We start from the raw sequence: 27,071 nt of genomic DNA, 5'->3' as shown, positions 1-27,071 counted from the left end.
GAATGTTTCACTTCCAGCTAGTCCGTTCCCCATACCCCTAAAGCCAGGAACTTTTCAGCACCCTCGTTTTATATATGTTCTACTCTTATTCTTTTACTTGTTTCAGTAATTTGACTGTGGCCATGCTGATTGAAGTGAGGGGACAACAGCACAAACACACAAAATATATGAATATATATATATATATATACATATATACATATATATATATATATATATAATATATTATATATATATATATATATTAGAAAAAGATATTATCATATATATATATATATATATATATATATATATATATATATATAATATATATATACAATATAATGATCTATGCGCTTAGCTTAGTGTTTCCTTGGGGCTGGCCAGATTGGAGCAATCTCAAGATTAATCAGCCGAAATTGCGAGGATGATCCGGTTCTTGACTGAAGGTTGAAGGCTTCGAATGACCCGTCCGTGCTTTTTGTATCGTCTTCTGAATGCTTTGCGTTCGTGTCCCATTTTGTATTTATATATATATGTATATTATATATAGTATATATATATATATATATATATATATATATATAATATATATATATATATATATATATATATATATATATACATATATATATATGTTTATATATATATTATATATATAATATATATGTATATATATATTATGTATGTATGTATGTATGTATATATGTATGTATGTATGTATGTATGTATGTATGTATGTGCACTCACATGCGTGTATACGTATGTATATATAAGAAAGGCATCAAGTAGGCTATGGAGGCTGCAGAGGTCATAATAACTTGACGCAATTTGGAGTCCTCATCAACAATGACTGTTGTGGTCTGGGTGAGGGTGCCTCACTTTGAGAGACAGGAAACACTGAGTGACCCCAGGAAACTTAACTTATGATGCATAACAGGATGATGTAAGGGATATATGTTTGTACGTAAATGTGCATGTATATATGTTTGTATACCCGCGCATGTGTTGTGTGTGCGTGTGAATGTATATATATATTTATACATAGATACATATGTTTATACATATGTCCATATTTGCGCATATATATATATATATACATATATATATATATATATACATATATATATATATATATATATATACATATATATATTTATATTTAGAGAGAGAGAGAGAGGGAAGGAGATATATATTATGCACACACGCACATACACACGCATATACCCACAAATACCGTTCTAAGTACAACTGATTTACCTGCTCACTTAATTATGCATAAATGGCTGATTGTTCTACAACTACTTGCACACTTAAATAATTCGAAGACATTTTCAGCACAACATAGCGTGTGACAAGGATATACCATAGAAATACTGGAATATTACTTTGAGTAAGCTTTTATCTCCCAGCCATAGTCGATAGTTTTTGATTTTTTAAAATACTTGTATTTTTGGATTGTATATTGTGATTTATTTTCCTCTTATACAACTGTCAACTTCAGCCCATGCATATATGTGCGTAGGAATACAGTATGTACAAATTTACAATGAGTGTAAATTTAATGTGTTTTACGCGTGCAATTTTTTTTTTCAATGTTCGGACCAGATCAGAATCCTATATCTTTCGTGGGTAGCATTGAAATTGTCAATGACCTCTTGTTCTGATTACTTTGTAAGTTTTCCCAGTAAACACTCATATTGAACCTGTACTAAACCATTATGCCATTATTCAAATCTACTTGACGCAACACTTTCTTCAATACGCAAGCAAAACTGCATTTGTAACATCCTTCTCTTACGACGAAAACTAGCTTTGCTCCTCAATGGAACAGTATCCTCTTCCTCATAACAATATGTGTGACGTAAAGTAAGCATAAGTACAGAATTATGAGAACACGAAAGTTGGTGGTATAGAAACAAACACACACACACACACACACACACACACACACACACACACACACACACACACACATACACATACACACGCGTGCACTCAAGCGTACACACAGAGACACACATACGAGCATGAGCTGGAATGGTACTGAAAATTCATGTCATACTCAGATGCTACATACAGTTTCTAAACGTCTTGCTATGTGACAGAATTTCGTTTGTATATATATCAGCGGTCGCCCGGCCTTCGCCCCGCTCTGTTAACAAATGTATTCATAAGAACATCAATAGTTATGTCCATGAGTCAGATTGCAGTTAAACGAGATCGATAAAATGACTTAACGGTTCGACAAACGAGATCAATAAATTGACCTAGCGGTTCGACAAAAAAGGCCAATAAAATGACTTAACGGTTCGCCAAACGAAATCGATAAAATGACTTAGCTGTTCGCTAAACAAGATCGAGAAAATGACTTAGCGGTTCGCCAAAAATGATATCGATAAAATGGCTTAGCGTTTCGCCAAACATGATCGACAAAATGACTTAGCGGTTCGACAAACGAGATCGATAAAATGACTTAGCGGTTCGACAAACACATATATATACATACACACAAATATACATATATACATTTATGTATATGTGTACATTCATATTTATTATATCAAAGACAAAGTCTTTATGTGTTCGTGTATTACATTCGAAAACTGCTGCACCGATCATAATGAAATTTGGAACACAAAATCGAGCCTTAGGGAGAAGGGTAATGCTGTGTGTTTCATACAATTTCATGGACCAAAATCACTGAATGGATCCTTATGATATTTGAAACTTGATTCAATGCATAAGGACGAGTATAATGCAATATGTTTGGTTTGAATTTCAGATGGCTTAAAGGGGGCAGAACCCCGGATGGAAATTCATAAATTTTCGATGTTGATGAAATTTCAACCATGGGTAATTGACACACATAAAGAAGTATTCTCAAAGTTTCCACTTCACATGACAATTCTAAGATACCCTAATGGGGGCCTTAAATCCCAAATTTTAGTCATTTCTTTTATGATCCAAAACTAAGTCAAAAGTACTGAATGGATCTTTACGAAATTATATTCTATGCATAAGGGCCACAACCCCCATGACAATTCATATATTTTTGCTGTTGATGAAATTTTAACCATAGATATTATGTACAAATGAAGTAATATTTATAAAATTTCATCTTCTTACAAGCTAGAAAAACCCCTTCATGGGGACTTAACACCCACAATTTTGTCATTTTATCTAAGCAAAGACGAATAGTTGTACTCTTGGAAGCTGTGGGGTCATCCGAGCATAGAAGATGAGCATTATTTGTAATTCAATGCTAAAACAGTGTAACAGTTTACTTTGATATACACTTAGATTGTGATTTCTGCAATGTGCTGCATAAATTGTCAAGTAAATGAGAGGCATCTTTGCCTCCACTGATTCAGTTGCAAAGTGTTGAGTAAAGTTATTTGATTGCCGATCTCCTTTCAGTTTTTTTATTATCACTGGGTCACACATAGTCCCCACATGGTAACATTGATTTCAAGGCCTTCCCAGATGAGTGACTGGTTATTCAAAGACATTTATAGATTGTATATTTATTCTGTCCAGTTACGTATCAGTATAGTGGTCATTTGCAAACTCCAACTTTCAGTTCTCCTTAGCCCTCACGTCACAGTGTTGTTAATGTTTATTTCAGTTGGGTCACACCCTTCCAATTGCTATAGATTCGTAATGCATCTTTCGGCTGTGCCTGTCACCTGCATGGTGAGAAATACTACATTGGGAGTGGTAACGACTAAGGTAGGGTAGCTGACTGCTTATTGTGATCATTCGTCTTTTGGTTTCCTGTAGCTTTGCTCTCTTTTACAAACCCAGTGAACATATATTTCCTATTTCAAAGAAATTCAAACAATAGATATGACCCAAGTTAAAAGGATTCTCAACAATTCAACTTCTCTGGTTGACATTAAGATGCCCACCCCCAATAGGGGTATTAACTCTCACATTTTAGAGCTCATGGCCTCCATTTTTCAGGAGCAAAATCCTTTTAACAGGTTCTATAAGACTGGAATTTTGGAATATGCGCATAAAAATCAGTAATATGGGATACATGTAGCACGATTACAATTTTGTTTGGGTGTGTAAAGAGGGAAATAACCCTCATCTGGAATTTTGATGAAATTCGAAACATAGGCATTCCAGTTCATTACAGAAAATATAACAGAAAAGTTTAATTCTTCAATTGTATGTAACTCGGGCAACGCCGAGTAACTCTGATAGTATATATATATTGTTATATTTCGGAATGGTCATTTTGCCAGTTTAGCCAATAAAAACACACGCACTATATATTTGGTGTTATTTTGCTTCAGTGTTATTTATTGTTTACATTAATCTTAATCTTATTTCGGCCAGAGTTCTTTCGTCACACTCCTGTGACCGCATCAGTGGTCCTTTGTTTTCTTCCTTCTTATTTGTGTCTCTCCTTACAAATAAGAAAGAAGAAAACAAAGGACCACTGATGCGGTCACAGGAGTGTGACGAAAGAACTCTGGCCGAAATAAGATTAAGATTAATGGCAAAATGACCATTCCGAAATATAACAATATCTGTTTCAACACACGACTTCACATAAAAAATCTTGCACAACAAATATTTAAACGTATATATGTATATATATATATATATATATATATATATATATATATATATATATATATAAAATATTATTTGAGACAAAACCACTATTTTGCAAAACAAACAAGGAAAGACTTAATCAATACATAAATATTATTAAATTTTATGTATTGATTAAGTCTTTCCTTGTTTGTTTTGCAAAATAGTGGTTTTGTCTCAAATAATATTTTATAATATTTTACTATAAAATTGGATTTAATCCTAAATCTGATTTTTTTTCCCTGTAAATTTGGATATATTCCCTAATATTTATTATTTATATATATATATATATATATATATATATATATGCATGTTCGCAAAATCACATACATGGATATATTTGTATATAAATATTTATGTGTTTATACTTTAAAACTTTGTACGTGTGTGTGTGTGTGTTTGTGCCTGTACGTGCGCGTGCATGCGTGCGTGCCTGTATTTGTGTTCGCATATGTGTGTGCATAAACATCTCCATCTTTTCTATCTTTGATGTAAGGCAAGCAATTTTGAGTGGTCTGTGAAATCGATTACATCAATTCCAGTACTTGACTAGAATTTATTAGAAAAGAAGCAGATTCTTTCCCGACAAAAATTTGTAATTTGAATGTAATAAGTCAGAAGCAATGCTGCTGATCCGGCATGCTAGCGATTCAGGCCACTTGCTGCATTAATATATAAATTCACTCATGCGCGCGCTCGTGCACACGCACGCACGCACACACACAGACACAGACACAACACACACACACACACACACTCACATATATTTACATAGTGGGGGCACATAAGTGTGGTTAGAGCATCGGGCTTAATGTCAAGAGGTTGCGAGTTTGATTCTCGCACCAGACTCTGTGTTGTGTTCTTGAGTAAGTCGCTGTATTTCAATAACAATTTGTGTTCATGCTCTCATTATGCTCTCTTATAATACTATTCTCTGAATCTGCCCTCAGCTTCGATGACTGCTTCGATGTGGAACCGAGATCGTTGACAACATTCCACTAAATGGTCCGTATTTATTTCAAAGTCCACCTGGACAATGATGGCTCTAAGTGAAACTATGTAATTCTCAGAATGTCAATTAGTCTATCTTTCAACAACGCCATAAACCTGCACGGGATTTAAATCTGGTTTCTTTGGAGGCAACAAGTTTGATGATACGTGATCGAAAAGATGGTCTGACAGGTGCTACATTTTGCTGAAATAAGTATGGCCTTCCACTATTCACTTCATCCATGCAGAGCTTAACAACTGTCTCCAGCCCCTAAACGTATCCAGCAGCACTAATTGTAAGACCTTGTGGAAAGATATGAAGTAGCATGACATGACCTTCGTAACTCACCACTCTGGAAACCCCGACAGTTGCTAGTGCATTGCGTCACTTTGGGAACAATAGAAGACTCTGCACATAGACATGTCATTTCTTTTTTAAAGCACTTATTCATAGTGTAAGTTTTTCACATCAAAGAACCAAAGCAAGCCATATTCAGGAGAGTTTTAACCTTGTTTAGTAAACACGACACTGATCAAACGGCTTTCCTGTATATATGAAGGTCTGAATTTAGTTCTTCTCGGTATATATGACAAGTATCAAATTTCCACGTGCACAACAGCTCTCCGACACCTGGAGTTCTTTGGTAATGATTGTCATTGATTTTCCGGGATCGTCATCGATAATGATTTGAACCCGTTCGATGAATTCCAATGTCCTTATAGTGCCCGAACGTTTAAAATATTTTGTTTTGTTATTTTCTTTCTTTGATACAGTTGGAACATTCCCAACAGAGCCTTGCAATTCTACCCAGCCTCTGTATACGAAAGATCTTACAACAGAAAGTTGGTAATTTCTAAATTGTTGTTGCAATTTATCTGCTGTGTGTGATGTGAAAGACAGAAACTTTCTAATTGGTTTTAAATATATTGATAACACTGATCTACAAAAAAATTATTTTGCTCTGAAGCAAGGATGTGAATAGGAGTTTCTTTTTACTAATTTTGATGTGGTGAATTCAATTTCCTGAACAGTTTTGCTCTATAACCTCTTGTTATTTTGCTTTCATATATCACATTGTAATTATACTGCTCATAAATTCAAAATATAGTGTGTTTATTTCATCTGTTACAAAGGCATATTACAGAAAAAAAACTGCATAGATACAGAACATTGATGGAAATAAATTACTTGGACAATACAATACACACAAATCATAGTAGAAGTGAGTTTTTTGGGACGAGCTTGTCTACTTTGCCTCCCAGATATCAAGCAAGACGCATCCAGCAAAAGTCCCTCATCATGCTCGGGTTTTACTTGCCTTCGTAGTTGCTCTCCATCTTAGTGATATCTTGGTGGAACCTTTCTACATGCTCATCACACACTGCTCCGAGCTCCAGAGGGAAGAAGTTGAGGTGGGAGTGGAGAAAGTGAATTTTGAGTGACATTCATCATCCCATGTCTTCATAAGATTGTAGCAACTTCTCGATACTCTCTTGGTAATCTAGTACCCGTGCGTTACCAAAGAAGCCATGGCAGACTGACTTAAATGTTTCCTATGCTCTCAGTTCCTTTAAGGTAAGAAGCTCCCCAAAGTCCTTATCCTTCAGCACCTCTCGAATCTAGGTCCGATGAAGATGCCCTCCTTGGGCTTAGAAGAACTCAGAGCTGGGAACAGAGTGCACAAGTGTTGGAAGGCAGCGCCATTTTTGTCCATGGCCTTCACAAAATTCTTCATTAAACCAAGCTTGATATGAAGAGGAGGATGGTGATGTATTGTTTCTTCTCCATCACCACATATTCTGCAATTAATTGTATTTCTTTTCATTATATATTTTTGGTAATTTCAAGTGGGAACGCTTTGATCTTGTGCTGCAATTAAAAATCCTTTAGTTTCTGCTTTGAGTCCTGATTTTCTTTTGTCTATTTCTTTTCTGTTTAGCTTAACCCTATATTTGCCACGTAGGGGCTTTTCTTGTCATCGTTTTATTATGATCCGTTGCTGTTCCAGTTTTAGTTTGGATTTCATTTTTTTTACAGCTTTTCTTGTTTCTTCATAGATGCTAGGTACTATAACTTCTTTTTTGCATTTATTATTATTATTATTATTATTATATTATTATTATTATATTATTATTATATTATTATTATTATTATTATTATTATTATTATTATTATTATTATTATTATACAGACGGCAGTATCATTAGCACTCCAGGAAGAATGCTTAACGACATTTCGTCCTTTTTTACGTTCTGGGTTCAAATTCTGCCGAGGCCGACTTTGCTTTTCATCCTTTCAGGGTCGATAAAAGATGTACCAGCTGAACACTGGGGTCGATGTAATCAGATTATTCTCTCCTCGAAATTACTGGCCTTGTGTCAAAATTTGAAGCTATCATTATTGTTGTTGCCGTTGTTGTATTTTCTATACTATAACAAAATACATGTAACATGGAGTTAAAAATATACTAAATTTGCCAGTCGTTATTTTAATATTTCGTGTGTGTGTGTGTGTGTGTGTGTGTGTGTGTGTGTATCCTGTCTGTGTTTGTGTGCGTGCATATGTGTGTGTTTGTGTGTGTGTGTATATATATATAAATACACACACACATATATATACACATGCGCACATACGTCCTCCCATTTATTTCTGCGCCTATTTGTCAATGTAAGTCTCACTGAAACATCTATGTAAAGTCTCCTTAGTTGTTTGAGTGCGCGAAATGAATGAAAGTGTAATGTAATGTGTTGTCTATGTATGAGTGTATGTAATGGACTTGTCTGGGTATGAGAGGGGTGAGAATATATATGATCATGCATGCGTGTTTATGCGGGGGATGTTAAGTGCAGAAATGTGTAAGCGGCGGGAGAGAGTGAAATGGCTTGTGTATCAGTGTTTGTGTTTATGTGTGTGCGAGCGCGAATGTATTGGTTCTACTTGTGCGCATGAGTGAGACAATAAGTTAATGTATTATTATGGAGGAGTATATCGGATTAATATGCATAGTCTATGCCGTGTATGTTTGCGTGTTATAGTGGTAAGGGATTTGAATATATAACAGTCTCGGTATAGCATTTTGTATTGCTATAAATTGAGCTTATGAATATGTCATTGTGTTGGCACATGTATGTGTAAGATTGGAAGTATGTTCGTGAGTGAGTCTAAGTTATGCTTGTGTGCTAGTGTGTATAATATGTTCAGACTATATAGACCTATAAATATATATATAAGATTAATGCATGTGGTCTGCGACCTGGGTGTATTTGTGAGATAAGCTTATACGTGTACAGTGCCATGGCAGTGTGCAATGTGGAGAGCAGATTATAGCATGAGAGGATAGTCATATGAATGCAATTGTGACTTTCATCCTCAAGGAGAGGGAGCGCTGCATGCACACACACAATTATATAGGCACCCTTGCATGTATTTATACGTATGCAGGTGTATATATATATATATATATATATATATATATATATATATATATATATATATATATATATATATATATACATATATAAACTTATAGACACATACATATATAGATAGATAGATAGATAGATAGATAGATAGATAGATAGATAGATAGATAGATAGATAGATAGATAGATAGATAGATAGATAGATAGATAGATATACGCTCGCGCACGCACGCACATGTCTATATGTATTTATGTGTGTATGTATGTATATATATGTCACTAAAAACTGCCAACAGATTTACAATAAAGTAAGGGTCCTACCGCCAAACTTTATTGAATGGCCATTGCATCACTCATAAACAGTAGCCAACTTTTAAGTTAACAACAGAAATGCCAAGGTAAATGTTAATAAACATTACTGTTATTAATTTGCGGCAGACAAAGTGCAGAGGCTGACAGTGGGTGCTTGGAAAGCGTAACTATTTTTTGGCGCTAGCCTGATACTGTATTTCATGTTGTCTAACACGATAAGATGCCCACCTCGGGTCAATGTTTGTGATATTACTTGAATAGCATATCTTATATGAACGTAGCAGCTGGTGAATCATAATCAAACAAGGTAGGTATGTATAGCCTAGTTAAAGCATTATTGTTTTATTTGAAATGTGATAATTACAGGTGTTTTGTAAGGTAATCGGTAATGCACTCTCGTGACAAACTACACATGACCTGAGTCCCATCAGCAGGCTAGTTCCTATTTTTCTTTCTCAAATTGATTCATATAATGTCTAAGATAATTAACTTGAAGGATTTCTCAATTTACCGTGCTATCCATCATGTCGGTGCATAAGTTTTATAAGCACTAATTATGAAATATTCGCGATAGTAATAACTATTCAAATTAACTATTCAAATTCACAAGTTTGCCATACTTAAACGATATTACACAGATCTCTGGCATGGTTAATACATTTCAAAGTAGAACAGAACTGAAGGCTATGAGTGATGGCTTCGTGATGGCATTACTGAATCAAAATATTCTCACCAAAAACTACCAAAAGCGTATATTGAAGCAGAGCTCAGTAAAAATATTCAGAAAATGTAGAAGTGAGAATAATTAATTCCAACAATGTCTTTGACAGTCTAGAATAAGTTTACAACCATGATGGTGTTGAAGCTTTTAGATACTGGACATTATGCCAGCATAATGAAATATCAACAGCGAAAAAATTGAATAAAAACACCAGAAACGATTTTAGAGAATACCAAACGACCATAGTCTGTGGGTTTGTCAATCCATGAAAACAGAACATCGTTTCCTAAACGAATAAACATTCCCACTGACGATAATGTGTGGGAATACAGGCGGACATACAACCGTGATGAGCAATCCTAAAGACATAGCTTTACATGGCTAATATTTCCGCAAACTGGATATTCCATATATGAATTTTACAAAAGATTGTCTTTAGTTGCCGCTGAAACCGAATGAAGAAGTCTTGCTTAAACGAGACGGCAGGATTGATAACATTACTCGATGAGAAGGAGGCCATGGTCATTAGATACGCACAAATGGACAGCGACAACTCCTACATTATCGCTGGGTGATGTATTTTCTGGAACAATACATCAGATTATATTAAGATGGCCCCACAAGTTCCGACAAAATATGCTTTGAGACACAACAACTTAACAAAGCCGTTCTACAATACCCAAGACACCCAATTTCAACAGATCCATGAAAAGTCTGTGTAGAATTGATATGATATTTTACCCATCCTAGAAATAACTATATGACAATGCTCTGAACGACTGGCATAAAGACATATAGCGCATAAGCCTGATACCATTTTTCATTACAAAAATGACAGTAGTGTATTAATGTTTGAGCATATTAATACCAAATAATGTAATGTAAAACCTAAATGTAAAGCTATGCCGTTGCACTCGGTCTTCAAATTAGAAATATGGCAGTCAAGGTGTGTATATATATCAATCCATTTGTAACTGGCATTATTTGAAAGATACGTTGCCATTTATGTAAAAGCACTAGGATATCATCTTCGATGAAAATGGGCACATGTATGTATGTTTATTGACTGCACCTAGAACTTGATTTAAGAAAGGAAATACATAATGTAATGTCTATAACCATGAATGATGAACTGCATCAATTAGATCATTTTAAAGCTTTTTTTCTCTCCTTGGTACTGATACATAATAACCTTTTCACCTTTTGTCTTTTGTAGAACTTCTTTTTTACAAATAATTAGAAGACTACTTGTACCAGATATTATTATTTCTGTTTTGTAGCACTTGATAGTGCTTACACGAATCATCTCGAAGAGAAAAAAAACTGACACCCTCTCAATGTGTGTGTGATTCGTCAATGCTAATAACGCAGTTCTAGAGGAGTAAACTATGAAAAAAATATCCGAGTAGATTGTGCTCGTGAGCAGTGGACAGTAACAATCTAGAAGGACAACTTTGAAAACAAACCAAGTGGATTAGCAGAAATACCAGTATGAGATCTTGCATGGTTTAACTACCTCATTAAGAGGGTATGTGGAGTCTCTCTGAGCTTTGGTTGGTAATCCATCCAGCGATGATGTCACAGAAAGACACCACTTAAACAACGTCTATGAGAGAAATGTCTGAAAGAAATATAATGGATTACGGCGTAAGTGTGACTGGAATCAGTGATGAAGGTTCCGTGTCCAGCAGGTGTCTCATTGAGCAGTAGGATGGGCCCGGTTGTCAACCTTTGACTGTTAGCTTACGAACTGAAGAAAAAGTGGATCAAAAAAGTAAGTGTAGAGCGCTACTAAAATGGATTATTATTAAGAGGGTAAAGAGGAGGATGTGCCGAAAATGGCAGCAACAAGAGAACAACGATTATGCGAACAGGTAATAATAAGAAATAAAAGCTTGTTAAAAAATTTAGAACTGGAAATAATTCCGAGAAGAGTATACGAAGACGATGATAATGCAGAAGAACGTAATATTGCTCATAAGGAAGAGCTAACCAAGACTATTACAACTCCTTAAATGGCAGAAGAAATACAAATCAATCTGCCTCAGATATCAATGGTAACTGACACGGCCTTCACAGATGAAGAAAAATGAATTGTAGATCGAGTAGTGGAGTTAGTAAGGACGAAATATTTTGTAGTGATATGTGACTTTAAGAAAGTGGGCCAATGGAAACTGATGCAGCAAACAGGAAGAGGAAATAGGATCGTAAAGTATATACATACAAACCATATTACCGAAAGTAATAGACTAATAAAGGCTGCAAGTGTAGCGGTGGCAGAAAATATGGGATTTGAAAAAATATGTCTACAAAGCAACTGGTGTAAACCGAACAGAATGATGAACAATGAAGCAAGATGACTGAAAAGGATCCTTCGAGACATAAAAGTATACAGAGATCTTTCAGTACAAGACACAAGAAGGAATGGAGGACAGAAGAATGAGCACAAATACAATTTATTAAAACAAAATTATGCTATCGATTTCAAAGGATCACCGAGTTTCTTCAAAATTGATCAAAATGCATTTTTAACGATACCGCTAATTTTGATTTTGAGAAACACGAAAGCTGGACATGGGTTCAAGGGAAGAAAATATAAGGTTAATCATTTTTTTTTATATTTGTATATTTGTTTTGCTAAGGAATTCGGCCAGCGTGCAAACGTTTCTGCTAGTTTGTTTTGTTTCCTTAATAATAATAATAATAATAATAATAATAATAATAATAATAATAATAATAATAATAATATTTTTTATAGGCGGCCTATAAGAAAAATAAAACCAGCTTAATTCACTGATTCAAACAGTGCATTGCTTCAACACGAACATTAGAATAGAGTTTGAACTGCGAAAGTGTGAAGAGGCAGTGTTCAACAAACGGATGGTTAGAAGTTGCCCACAGGAGCAAGAAAATATGCAAGTAAGAGTTCAGGTATCTGGGCATATAGGAAGTAGGTAAATTGATGGAAAGGCATCAAGATACTTTATCGGGTGTATTACAGAAGGCTGAAGCTGATTTTGAAAACTAAATTGAATGGAAGAATTAAGTTCGAATCAATAAATTCATGGGCAATTGCTCACTTGAGATATGGACAGGAGTGCCACAATGGTGAACAAAGGAAATGCAATCCTTGGATTAGAAAACAAGAAAACTACTGCCAATACTCGGTGCATTCAACTCTTAAAGTGACGTTGACAGGCTACACCTTATGAGAAAAAATAAGAGAAAACCTGTGGTCAGTGGAATGAGTGTATACTGTTCCAATAATTGATGATACCTTGAGTACAGTGTGTAAACAAATAAAAAAGAAAGATTGGTTGGAAGTGACGGAAATTAAAACGAAAATAGAACATATCCATAAAATAGCATTACTTCGCTGTGCATAGAGTCTCCAATAATTTCTGGAAACTTGAACAGGAATTACCACCTTAGATCACAGGAAGTGAACAGCTGGCATAGTAAAGACAGCTCCAGCAATAAGCTGAGTATGTTAGATCTGAAAATAATAATAATCTTTTCCAATAAAGGCATAAGGCCTGAAATCTTAGTGGAGGGGACTAGTCGATTACATCAACCCCAGTGTTTTACTGGTACTTAATTTATCGACCTCGAAAGGATGAAAGGCAAAGTCGACCAACAACAACAACAATAACAATAAAAATTTGTGATGTTGTGAGCAACACCAAATATCTGTAGGCATTCAGTGATCCAAGAATGAGGCACCATATCAAATGACTTCTTAAAGTCAATCCAAGCCATGGAAGCACTCCGTCGGTTACGACGACGAGGGTTCCGGTTGATCCGATCAACGGAACAGCCTGCTCGTGAAATTAACGTGTAAGTGGCTGAGCACTCCACAGACACTTGTACCCTTAACGTAGTTCTCGGGGATATTCAGCGTGACACAGAGAGTGACAAGGCCAGCCCTTTGAAATACAGGTACAACAGAAACAGGAAGTAAGAGTGAGAGAAAGTTGTGGTGAAAGAGTATAGCAGGGGTCACCACCATCCCTGCCGGAGCCGCGTGGAGCTTTAGGTGTTTTCGCTCAATAAACACTCACAACGCCCGGTCTGGGAATCGAAACCGCGATCCTACGACCGCGAGTCCGCTGCCCTAACCACTGGGCCATTGCGCCTCCAATCCAAGCCATAGACATGTTTGTATGATGTTTTTTACAATGTCTCAAAACAGTTTTATCAATGACCAGGTGATTTTTGGTACCCCGAGAACTCTTGAAAATTTTCATAGCATGAGAGAGTCGAAAACCAAATTGTACTCATGTAGTGTATTCCTTGGAGAAGTTAATATTAAAAGGGTAATCTTCCAAGGAGACTCTTTTTCTCCGTTACATTTTGCAATTGCACTAATACCCATTATAATGACACTAATAACCATTATAATGACAGGAAAGTTAAGATGGGTTACCGATGTAGGAAGAAAGGCCCATCTTTGAACCATCTTCTGTTTATGAATGACCTGAAATTGTTTTGGAAATCTGAAAAACAGATAGATTCCTTAACCAAAACAGTTATGAAGAGTGGTAGGGACATCGGTATGGAATTTGGGATCACCAAATGCTCAGTACTTAATATGAAAAGAAGTAAGAAATCAACCTGCAGAGGATTGCGGTTACCATCAAGACAGACCATGGGTCAACCCGACGGTAGTGGGTATAGGTATTTAGGGATTTTGGAGCTTGATGACATTCTACACAGAGAAATAGAAGTCAAGGTCAGCGAGGCGTATCGAAAAAGGGGAAAAAAGGCGTTGAAATCCAACCTTATTGCCAAAAATTTGATTACAGCAATGAATATCTGGGCAGGTGCCGTGGCCAGATATAGTGCATCCATCCTCAAAAGGGACTAAGGAGGAAATATCAACACTGGATAAAAGGACGGGAAAGTTGATGACGCTGCATGGGGCGCTACACCCTAAAGCAAACGTAAACAGATTGTATACGAAAAGAAAGAATGGTGGCAGAGGATTAATTAGTATAGACCATTGTATAAGGAGTGAAAGGAGAACGTTTGATGAGTATTTGATAGATAGTGATGAAGACCTGCTGCAAAATGCCTCAAGAGACATGGGTGTAAATGCAGATGAAATGATAGACATTTGCAGAGGATACAAACACACTTATACGTGAAACGTGCATAGTGAACAAATGGCATTAATTGCGTATTGTGTTTATCATATTTTTCCTGCATTTGCTCTGTATAACATAATCGACAATATTACTAACTACCAGAAGTACACTGGATGCTGATAGCTCTAAATTCTCCAGTATCAGCCGTATGTCTAACTGTGCTCACAATATCCACTGTACTCATGACTGCGGGGAGGCGCAGGCGTGGTTGTGTGGTAAAATGCTTGCTTCCCAACATCATAGTTCTGGGTTCAGTCCCACTGCGTGGTACCTTGGGCAAGTGTCTTCTACTATAGTCTCGGGATGACCAAAGACTTGTGTGTGGATTTGGCTGACGGAAACTGGAAGAAGCCCGTCGTATATATGTTTGCATGTGTGTGTGTATCTCTTTCACCGCTTGACTCGGTGTTGGTGTGTTTACGTCTCCGTAAATTAGCAGTTCGGTAAAAGAGACCGATAAAATTAGTACAAGGCTTTAAAAATAAGGCCTGGTATCGACTGTTCAACGAAAGCCCTTCAATAAGGGTGCTCCAGCATGGACGCAGTCAAATGACTGAAGCAAAAAAATAATATGTACACATGCATGTATGCATGCATGTATGTATGTATGTATGCATGTATGTATGTATGTATGTATGTATGTAGGTATGCATGTATGTATGTATGTATGTATGTATGTATGTATGTATGTATGTATGTTGTATGTATGTATGTATGTATGTACGTATGTATGTTTCGGTTTTGTATTTAGTTTGCAAGATTCATGATGTGAATTCGTGTGTTGAAACCAATCTTTTTATATATCAAGAGATTCATTATGCCAATAATAAACACACGCACAGGTTCAATTTCAATGCTTTATTATTCGTTAATTGGTTAATTTTTTTTAATACTAACAAATCGATTGTTTCGGTAACCATTTGCTTACTCAGTAAGTTAGTCCTTTCGACGTCATTTGTTACCTCTTTACTGACATGCCTTCTTTACTCCAGGAGAGCTTGGAGTTATATATACATATATAATTTACGACTATATTTATAAGCTAATAAGTGGTCGTCTGTCCCATTTTGTCGTAATGAAGCTGCGCTGTAATTGGACTGTACGGTAAGAGTTTTGGGCATTATAGAAAAAAATGAAGATTATCAAGTGCAGTATTTTAACTAAAATATATTAGGTACTCCAATGAAATGGTTTTAAAAATGAATTTGATACTATCCACGTTTCTTTTCTGAGACAATGTCCGGCTTTGTGCACACAAGTAATGGAAAAATTGAGGTTTCACAATCGTCATTGAATTTGTGTTGCCTTCTATACTATTGATTTTTTTCACATTGATTTCCGGTCTTATTTTCGTAGAGAGAGAATGGGATTATAGAATGTCTATATCTTTTTCTGAGGCACGTAAATCTCACGGTGAACTGCAACGAATGAAACTGAATTATAAGGAACACAGTTCAGGCAGGCGGCATATACAATATTTTGTTTTCAATAAGTTTTAATCGCAATCCTAGCAAAACTGTTGGCTATTGATACATTAAATACTATCCACCTTGTGACTTGGTTCTGTAGATAGCTGAATTAGAAACTTCAAACTAAATAGGTTATTTTTATTTTCCAGTTGGAATAAATGTAATACTCCGAACTATATAATAGAATTGAACTTCCGACGAGCCTGATTCGTTAGTTACATTCGATTTTTGCTATGAGTTGTTTCACTTCACTTACTCTGTTAACGCTTTGACAAAGGCGTAAATGTTTCCCGCTCTAATTCTACATCGCATATAAAGTCTGATCTGTTGTGTCAATGTAAGTAATCAATATTGGGAATAAATAATAAAAGGTTCATAAATAAATATTATGTTAGCTGCCTTTTAAAGCATATGAATATCAATATTGTATATTTCATATTGTTTTCATTTTGTTTTGGCTTGTTTATTATATTTCATTGTGAACAGTAAAAATATTTTTAAAAGATTATTCATACAAAATAACATTTGTAGGTTGCACTCAGGAACTGAGAATCAAAAGAACATATTGTTTCGAGAAATCATTTTTAATTGAGTCGATGAAATGTCTTTGATCTACGTTAGTTGAAATATCTTTGATCAGCGTTCAGATGGTCTTTCAACAAAATGTCGAATTGAACAAGTTTCAGCAGGCTCGTGCAATTGAAGTGAAATAATATCTTCGTATTGTAGCTTTATATGCATTAGATAAAATATGAATGTTCTGAATAACATTCAAGTACACACACACATACATGTGTGTGTGTGTGTGTGTGTGTGAGAGAGAGAGAGAGAGAGAGAGAGAGCACACACACAACATATGTAAGTATGTATGTGCATGCTTGTGTGTGTGTGTGTATGTGTGTGTGTGTGTGTGTGTGTGTGTGTGTGTGCGTGTGTGTGTGTGTGTGTGTGTGTAAGTCTTTACAATTTTATTAATTGGAAGTCTTCTTAGAATGAAGGAGCTGATTTCAAACAAAGACAAAAAGGTTCCATCATTCGAACTTGAATAACAGCAAAAATTATAACAGGTAGAGCTTTAGAAAAGTTCTGCAAGTTTTAGCTGCTTTACTTACACATTGTATCTGTAAAGTTGGTGTTCGCTGATCTATATTTTTGCCCGAAAATCCCACCTTTTCAGTAGGGTCTCGTTCCTCGTCAGAGATATCCGCGATTTTTCTCTTCTCATGAACTACAATGAGGCAACCTATCTCTTTAACCCTGGGTAGTTGGTGGATGCCTCTAACGAGAAAGAAGACCATACTGGTTAAATTTCGAAATCACGTTACAAGGCTTTGTCCAACTTTTTCTTTCTGTGAGTTTATCTCACAAACGAAAGTTCGTTTAGCTTGCTGTGCCCGCTTCCTGTAAATATAATGAGGTTAGAGTCTTTTGTGGCTTTTAGAGTTAAATTCTGACTCTCATTTTTAACAATCGACGGTGCCATTTTACACCCTTCATTTATATATATATATGCATCAAATGAAATAAAAAGCAGAACACAAAGGATGTCGTGGTACACGTGTTTCAAGCTTTATAAAACAATCTATTCTTACATCAATGTATAATCGACATAACAGATGGTTTAAAGCTCTCTTCAGCTGCATGCAATTGCTATATCAAAGCCTTACATCACATTATGAAAAATCCGAAACTGTACATTTGGTATTATCTATAATGGTGGGTATATACCCACCATTATAGATAATACCAAATGTACAGTTTCGGATTATATACCCACGATTATAGATAATACTAAATGTACATTTTCGGACTTTTCATAATGTGATGTAAGTCTTTGATATAGCAATTGCGTGCGGCTGAAGAGAGCTTTAAACCATCTGTTATGTCGATTATACATTGATGTAAGAATAGGTTGTTTTATAAAGCTTGAAACACGTGTACCGCGACATCCTTTGTGTTCTGCTTTTTATTTCATTTGATGCATATACCCTCTCACCTCTGCTACTAGCTGGCATATACAGGTGCTTACACTTATCAAGTATTCACCCTGAATTTATTGTACCTATATATATATATATATATATATATCTTTATATATATAAAACTGAGAATGTGTGTCTGTCTGTCTGTCTGTCTGTGTGTTTCCCTAAAACTTGAGAACTACACAACCAATTTCATTCAAATTTTATACATGCTTTACGTGTAGTTTCATGGGCAAAAAAGATGTTCAACTTCTTGCCTAGAGCGAGCCCATAGCAATATCATATCTTCTCCACTATTTCAGTATTACGTCTCTATTTTATGTCAGATACTTTCACTTTAACAATAAAAACAATAATAACAATTGAATTATATGTAGTAAGTAATAATTAAAATCAAACTAAAGTATAATATAATCGTAACATAAAAAAAGTAAAAATAGCAATTAGTATAAAATTGCATCAATGACTTGAACTTGAATAAGTGGTTTTACAAGATTGGGTATAAATTAAAAATAAAATTAGCGTGCAGAAATGGAATAGTCCAGATGGATAATAAAAAATTAAATTAAAGAAAAGACTATTGTCTATAAAGTATACAATGTAGAGAAAAAAAGAAGATTTGAACACATGGAGGAAAGCACCTTCTTGGTGGAAAGGGAGTACTCGACTCGAACTTGCAAAGTGGAAATATTTTATTTTTACCTTTATATCTGGGACGTAGGACGTCCCGGAAAAAATGTTTAATGCTCCCCCCCCCCGAAGTAGAGGTAGGCTGGATTGTAGCCACACTACAAGAGGGAGGACAAGATACAATTGATCGAAATTACAAGAGACGGGCTAACAATTCCAGTCTGTTATATATTTTGAGTATTGTTATCACTAGCGATATCAAGATATAGCTTTGTATTTTGTATTTTATGTGTAGATGTATATATATAGATGTACATGTAATATGTACACATATCTATACACATATATACATGCACTAGCACTATGACCCGGCAACGACGGGTCTTTAATGCTAGTATATATATATATATATATATATATTATATTTTTATATACATACACACGCAAAAAGTTTTCTTGCGTAGAATTAGGGACAAGAACAAACAAAGCAAGCAAAACGACACAGAGTGTGATTTCGGACGGTGGACGAGGTCAAACAGTCGGCTAAATTATAGTCTTAGGGCCAAGGAGACGAGAATAGTGGGTAACACTTAGATAATGTGTTGAAGGATGGAGGACGGAGAGACAGAATTTGCGACTGGTCAGCTAAGGGACCAGTCTAAGAAAGGCCGCTGGTCACGTGACAGTAGCTGGCAGAGAAGAAAGACACCAAGGAGAAGGAGCGACAGAGAAAAGAAGAGGGAAGTGGATGAAGGGGAAGGGGAAAGGCTAGGAATACAAGAGGGAGATATTCTTTCTTTCTTTCTTTTTTAGTTCCAGTCCGAGGACTGCGGCCATACTGGGCTACTATCATTTGCTTTGGTACACTTTCACTAAACCTCCTTTGATGTGTGACATTTATCGGATGAGGGAGTTTAACGTTGCTGTCCTAACCTGTATTTCTTGCCTTACGGTAGGTTCATCTGGAAGTCTTGACAGAAGGAGATCCAGTTTTGTTTTGAAAACGCCAACATACACGTCGTACAGGTCTCTCAGGTTTTGTGGGGCGATACCGAAGAGCTGTGGGCCCTTGAAGCCCAAGTTGTTGCAGCATTTGGTCCTGTATCCTGATGGCAGTGTTGGGATTGAGAAACAACTGAAGCACTCCTTTGAGAAGGAAAGAGCAGACAGAGAAGCCTGAGTCCTGCAACGAATAGTCCGAAGGAAATTAATTGCATTCCTTGAAGAGACAGGCACCCAACACAGTTTCCGACCAGGTAATAGCTGACTGACACAGCTCTTGCAACATTACGACTGGGTGCTAAAGCAGTTGCTCAACAACTCAAATATGGATGTGATATACCTCGACTTTTCAAAAGCCTTTGACAAAGTCGACCATGGTATGATTTGTCACAAGCTGCGTAATCTTGGTGCAGTTAGAAAACTTGGAGAATAGCTACATGATTTTCTAAACGATAGAAGTCAGGTAGTGGTGGCCAATTATTGAGACTCTTACGAAACTCAAGTGATGGCCACAACGGACCATTACACTTATATCCGGGACAGTGGTGCAATTACACATACAGGAATCCTAGACAGGATCTACGAAGGAACCGACCGATTGATTAGCATAAAGTCGGTCACCATCAGCGTTTCAACCCCTGGTCCACATGCATGTTGTCTTCTTCCAATTCCTTTCCTGCTGATACTATAATGGCGTTTGTGCTGGCTGGACTCAAGCACTCTCATCTCACAGGTCTCTCTTTTTTATCATTACAATTGTTACAGCTTAGCTCCCATAGGCGGCGAGCTGGCAGAAACGTTAGCACGACGGGCGAAATGCGTAGCCGTATTTCGTATGTCGTTACGTTCCGAGTTCAAATTCCGCCGAGGTCGACTTTGCCTTTCATCCTTTCGGGGTCGATAAATTAAGTACCAGTTACGCACTGGGGTCGATATAATCAACTTAATCCGTTTGTCTGTCCTTGTTTGTCCTCTCTGTGTTTAGCCCCTTGTGGGTAGTAATGAAATAGGTATTTTGTCTGTCTTTACATTCTGAGTTCAAATTCCGACGAGATCCACTTTGCCTTTCATCCTTCCGGGGTCGATAGATTAAGTACCACTTGCGTACTGGGGTCAATCTAATCAACTGGCTCCCTCCCCAAAAATTTCGGGCCTTGTGCCTAGAGGAGAAAAATTTATCTTAGCTCCCATATACCCGGCCGTTCTAATGACTGGTTTCCTAGAACGTCGACTTTTTGCTTGTCTTTCTCTCAGCGATCTTGTGGCACTATTCCTTTCCCCTAGGCCCAACAAGCAAAATATAAGGGAATTACTATTACCTTTTTGTATTTGCATCACAATTATATATGAACATATACGTTTAAGCCACGTTTACTTAAATAATTAGTGCGTATTTCTGAAAGCAGTCTTTTTATAAAGAATTATGCTTATACATGTAAAGAAAAATTACATTGGATTTAAAGATCTATTTATTTGGATTTATTTTCACAAGGCTTATAAAACGCAATCATCAATCATTACTAGGGCAGATTACGAAACGGTGGATGTTTTACATGAAATGTAACGAAAAGCAACGAATGGAAACAATTAGATATGGAGAATATAGTATAAAGAATGTTTTCTTACGTAGATGCAAGTCACAGATTTTAATAGGAAGAGAGGACACTTGATTATATGGATTTCAGTACTTATCTGGTGCTTTATTTTATCGACCCTAGAAGGATTAAAGCCAATATCGAACTCAACGGTAAATAAAGGAAAATTAATATCCTCCTATTCACTAGCACCAGTCCATCGATCATAATTCTTTTCTGAAATAGCAATATTATGGGAAGGGGTTTAGCCAATTTATTTGACTCCCGTACATGAATGGTACTTTGTTTTATAGATCTCCAATGGATGAAAGGCAAAGTTAACCTCGGCAGGATTTGAACTCGGACTGTAAAGAACCACAAAAAATACCAAAAATGTCCTGTGATCTTGTTTTTTTTTTATTCTTTACATTCCGAGTTTACATCTCATCAAGGTCGACTTTGTGTTTCTTCAATATCTACTTTTAACTTAAGCACAAAACCGGCAATTTTGAAGTGATTGCTTAGTAGATCCTATCAACCACCGTATTCGACTCGAAACAATGACAGACTATACGTGTGTTCTGTTTATAGTTACAATGATCTGTGCTTTACCAAAGGAAAACGTTTCAGGTGAAATTCCTTGGCAAGAGCTTCAGTCTATGATCAGATTGCAAACTCTTACAAACAGAAATAAGAATGAGAAACTAACACAAAAACGATTGTGGGCGTATCAAGTATGATAACATTAGTAACAAAATTAATGATTCTTTAATTACATTTGTATTATGTGTATTGTAAGGGGGAATTTATAGAATACAGATTCTTTTATAAGTTCTATTCAAAATATCTGTGATTTCCCACGCACTCGGAAAAAATAAATGAAGCACGATAACAAAAAAACTATTATAGCAATGTTCTGATCAAAGAAAATGTTCACAACAATCGCTTTGTGCGGATAAAAAATGTGAATTTTCAGTTATAACAAACCAGGAGTATCTCGATTTACGATCTCAAAAAAAGATTGTCAAAAAGAACAGTTTTCTTTCTCTCTTTTTTTTTTTGTCCCTCATCATCATCGGTTAAACAGAAGTGGATATTATTCAATCTAAGATATAAACCGAATTTACTCCTATTTTCATATAATTTATAGCACAGTTCACCAAGTGAAAATGGGCACGTGTCTAAATGTCCTTAACTCCCTTACAGCATTTTCGTGTCAGAAAATTGTTGCTGCTATTTTCGCTTTTAGCTGAGTTTTATATGTACGTGGGGTGTGGGCGTGGCTATGTGGTAAGAAGCTTTAAGAAGCTTGCTTCCCAACCAAATAGTTCCGACTTCAGTCGCACTGAGTAGCATCTTGGGTGAGTGTCTTCTGTTATAGCCTCCAGCGGACTAAAGCGTTGTGAGTGGATTTGGTAGGCGGAAACTGAAAGAAGCCCGTCGTATTTATATATCTGTGTGTATGCTTTTGTGTCTGTTTTGTCACCCAAAACTGCTTGACAACCGGAGTTCGTGTGTTTATGTCCCTGTAAATTAGCTGTTCAGCAAAGAAACCGATAGAATAATAACCGGATTTATATTTTAAAAAAATATATACTGAGGTCAACTCATTCGGTTAAAAACTCCTCAAGGTGGTGCCTCAGCATGGCCTCAGTCTAATGACTGCAACAAGTAAAAGTTATATATTATATAGATTTCAAATGTTGGCACACTGTCAGCACGTTCTGGCGGGGAAGTAAATCAATTTCATCAGCCCCAGTACTCCACTGGTACTTATTCTATCGACCACAAGAGGGTGAAAGATAAAGTGGACCTCAAAATGTAAACACAGTTGAAATGCCGCGAAGCATTTTGCCAAGCGTGCTAAAGGTTATGCCAGGTTGCTGTCTGATACACACACACACACACACACACACACACACACACACACACCACACACACACATACACTCACATACAAGCATGCATATTCATACAACTCAAACCTTCATACTTATATGTTATGTTGTGTAAAGAGTTTCAAAATCCGAAAAAATACTTTCTGTTTTTATTTAAAAATTTTATAATTGTTTCCAATTTTAGCAGAAGCTCAAAAAGCTGAGAGAAGGAGTCAAGTCGATTACATCGACCCCCAGTATTTGTTTGCTACTTTGTTTTATCAACACTGAAAGAGGAAAAGCAAAGTTGACCTTGGTGGTATTTGAACTTGGAACATAAAATGTAGGATGATATGCTTCTAAGCATTTTGTTTAACGCACTAACGCTTCTGACACCTCATGACCTTTAATTGTTTCAAACTTTGGCTCAGCATCAGTTTGTAGCGATCTGTTACAACATTGGTTCTTCTTAGTCATGATGTGTCAATCTGTATTTACATTTTTCGGCAACCAATAGGTTGCTAAACAGAGTAATGCAATTAGTCATAAGTATTTTGGCCCACCACTATCAATCGGTAGAAAACTACAAATATATGCGTTCGCCATCATTTGGTAGCTGTCTGGAAACACATTTGTTGAGCATCATATGGTAGCAAACTGCAAACATATTGGTTGATTATTCGTATGTAGCAGCCGTTAGTACTTCGATTCAATATCGATAGATTGCAGATTGTTGTCGGTAGAGAGCAATCTACAATTACTTTGATTCAGTGCGCAACAATTTGCTGGCTCATTGGTTAACCATCGGTATATAGCAATCTGTAGATTGGTTCATGAGCAGTAGATAGCAATCTGTAAGTACATTGATCCATCATCAGTTGTTCGCAATCTTCAAATACCAACCAACTATTCAAATTCAAGATGTCAAACATACGAAATACACCCAGTTTTTTTTTTTCTGTTAATAATTTCATACAGTTGACCAGTGAACATGCTGTACTATTACCTTCAAAAGATCATATTGACGAGGGTTCCAGTTGATACGATCAACGGAGCAGCTTGCTCGTGAAATTGACGTGCAAGTGGCTGGTAGTTCTCAAGGAGATTCAGCGTGACACAGAGTGTGACAAGGCCGGCCCTTTGAAATACACATACCACTCAGTGGACTGGAGCAACGTGAAATACAATATCTTGCTCAAGGATACAATGCGTCGCCGGGAACTGAACTCACGATCATGCGATCGTGAGCCGAATGCCCCTAACCACTGAACCACGCGCCTTCACTGTATATATATATATATATATATATTATATATATATATATAGATATAGATAGATAGATAGATAGATAGATAGATAGATAGATACATATATATACATATATATATACATATATATATACATATATATATTATATATATATATATATATATATATATATATTATATATATATATATATATATATATATATATATATATATTATATATATATATATATATATATATATATATATATATATATGCAGAGAGGGAGAGAGAGGCGGAGAGAGATAGAGAGAACTGTCTTCTGTAAAGTTTTCATCGACCAAGGTCCGAGCCTACAACAGTACCAGACACTTGAGCAAAGTGCCGCGCAATGAGATCGACTCCGAACAATGTGGTTTCGAAGCAAATGCCTCAGCTGCAGATTAAAATAAACTTCGATCTGTTTTCTGTACTTCATCTCGATTTATATCTTCTCCGGTGATCTGTAAGAATCATCTTTGTAGTGACATAGTATTGAACTCATGAACACTCACTGAAACTCATTGATTACAAGAAATGTATTTGCCATGCTGCTATCCTGTAAATTAAGTCCTGAAACATTTCTTTCTTTACTAAGAGAATAATTCACGGCAAGTATTTTTTTTTCTTTTATGTTTTACCTGGCGACTTCAAAGTATTTCCAACTGCAAACACCCAGGTGTTTCTTTTAAACTTAAACTTACGATGCGACATTTAAATCAATCATTTTAGTTTGACTGTTACTAACTATTCGAATACAATAAGCAATACAAAAAATTTTTTTTCAAGAGTCTTTTTGATAACTTGAAACTTTTATCTCTATATTAAAAATATAAGACGTGGCTTCACGATTCGTAGTTATTTTTGCACAGAAAGATAATATATTAAAATGGACTTCTAAAGAATCTAAAATAAGTAACGAATTATATAAATAAGTATATAAACAAGTAAAATGGTTGTTTTCGTGCCTTTGATTTTAATTTTATTCAGTACCAATTCATTCATCAAAATATTGTGGACCAAAACTGTTTGTCGTTTTTAGAAAAGAAATGAAAACCATGTAATCTGAAAAATAAAACGTCTCTACAACATAACAAGGTGGACAATTTGTTAGGGCAGTACAATTAGATTTTTGTTTTGGGTAGGATACTAGTTTCGAAGTGATGTAACTCTCAGAAGAAAGGATTCGGCATGCTGGTACCTCGTGTTGATGAATATTGAATAGTAGAGAAATCCACGATTTGGATCTTTTCGGTTTGAACGGCAGTTTTTTTAACATAATTTCCACGTAACTAAACACTTTTAAACTTCGTATACTGGTAGAATGTGTTTATAAAACATCTTTTTCTCTTGGATTTATTGAGAAAATTCTATAGTTTGTAAGATATTTGTTGTTTTTTTCTTCAATTTCTGCAATTTCAACCAATCAATGACGTTTATTTGAGGTGAAAACATTCTATGTCCCTCGTTTAAGAAACAGATTAGGTTTATTTACATTTCTGAAGAAGAAAGATACCCTTCCCCACACTCCTAACCCTAACCCTAAAACAGATTGAAATGCAATAGATCGATACTAGGATCATAATTTCATATGACACCGCCAGAAAAAACTGCCGTTCAAACCGAAAGATCCCACGATTTTTCTGATATATTTTTCACTTTGTTTTTCCTCCAATACGAAGATGTAGAATTTTTCAGCGATCTAAGCGTTCGATAGGGTAGACCATCAGTATCTGGCGGCAGTCCTCACGGCGGCTGGCTTCGGCCCGACCTTCCGCGGATGGATCAACGCTTTATACAGCAACATCGAATCGGTAGTTCGGGTGAACGGTTTCTTTTCGGAGCCGTTCCGCATTGAACGTTCGGTACGTCAAGGGTGCCCTCTCTCCCAGCTTCTCTACGTTTTGGCCCTCAAGCCGTTGCTGAGGCGGTTGGAAACTATGAGGGCACTCCGCAAGATCTAGGGTGCGGAAAGTCAGCTTCGGCGTATGCGGACGACATCTCCGTCATCGTATCCCGGGTCGAGCACCTACAGTGGGTGAGGCCTTAAGGGATTACGAAGCGGTGACA

At 36.1% G+C, this 27,071-nt stretch overlaps 1 long non-coding RNA gene across 1 annotated transcript; it reads right to left on the bottom strand.

The window, feature by feature from the left end:
- Positions 1 to 7,490: 7,490 nt before the first annotated feature.
- Positions 7,491 to 22,158, bottom strand: LOC118767583. The gene is made up of 3 exons (XR_005003502.1): positions 22,143 to 22,158; positions 20,132 to 20,136; positions 7,491 to 7,623 (listed from the first exon to the last, which is right to left on the bottom strand). It is a non-coding gene; the product is annotated as an uncharacterized LOC118767583 (long non-coding RNA).
- Positions 22,159 to 27,071: the final 4,913 nt, after the last annotated feature.

The sequence above is a fragment of the Octopus sinensis genome, linkage group LG23 (assembly GCF_006345805.1).
Source record: "Octopus sinensis linkage group LG23, ASM634580v1, whole genome shotgun sequence".
NCBI classification, from domain to species: Eukaryota; Metazoa; Mollusca; class Cephalopoda; order Octopoda; family Octopodidae; genus Octopus; species Octopus sinensis.
This window is presented reverse-complemented; position numbering and strand designations above follow the sequence as displayed.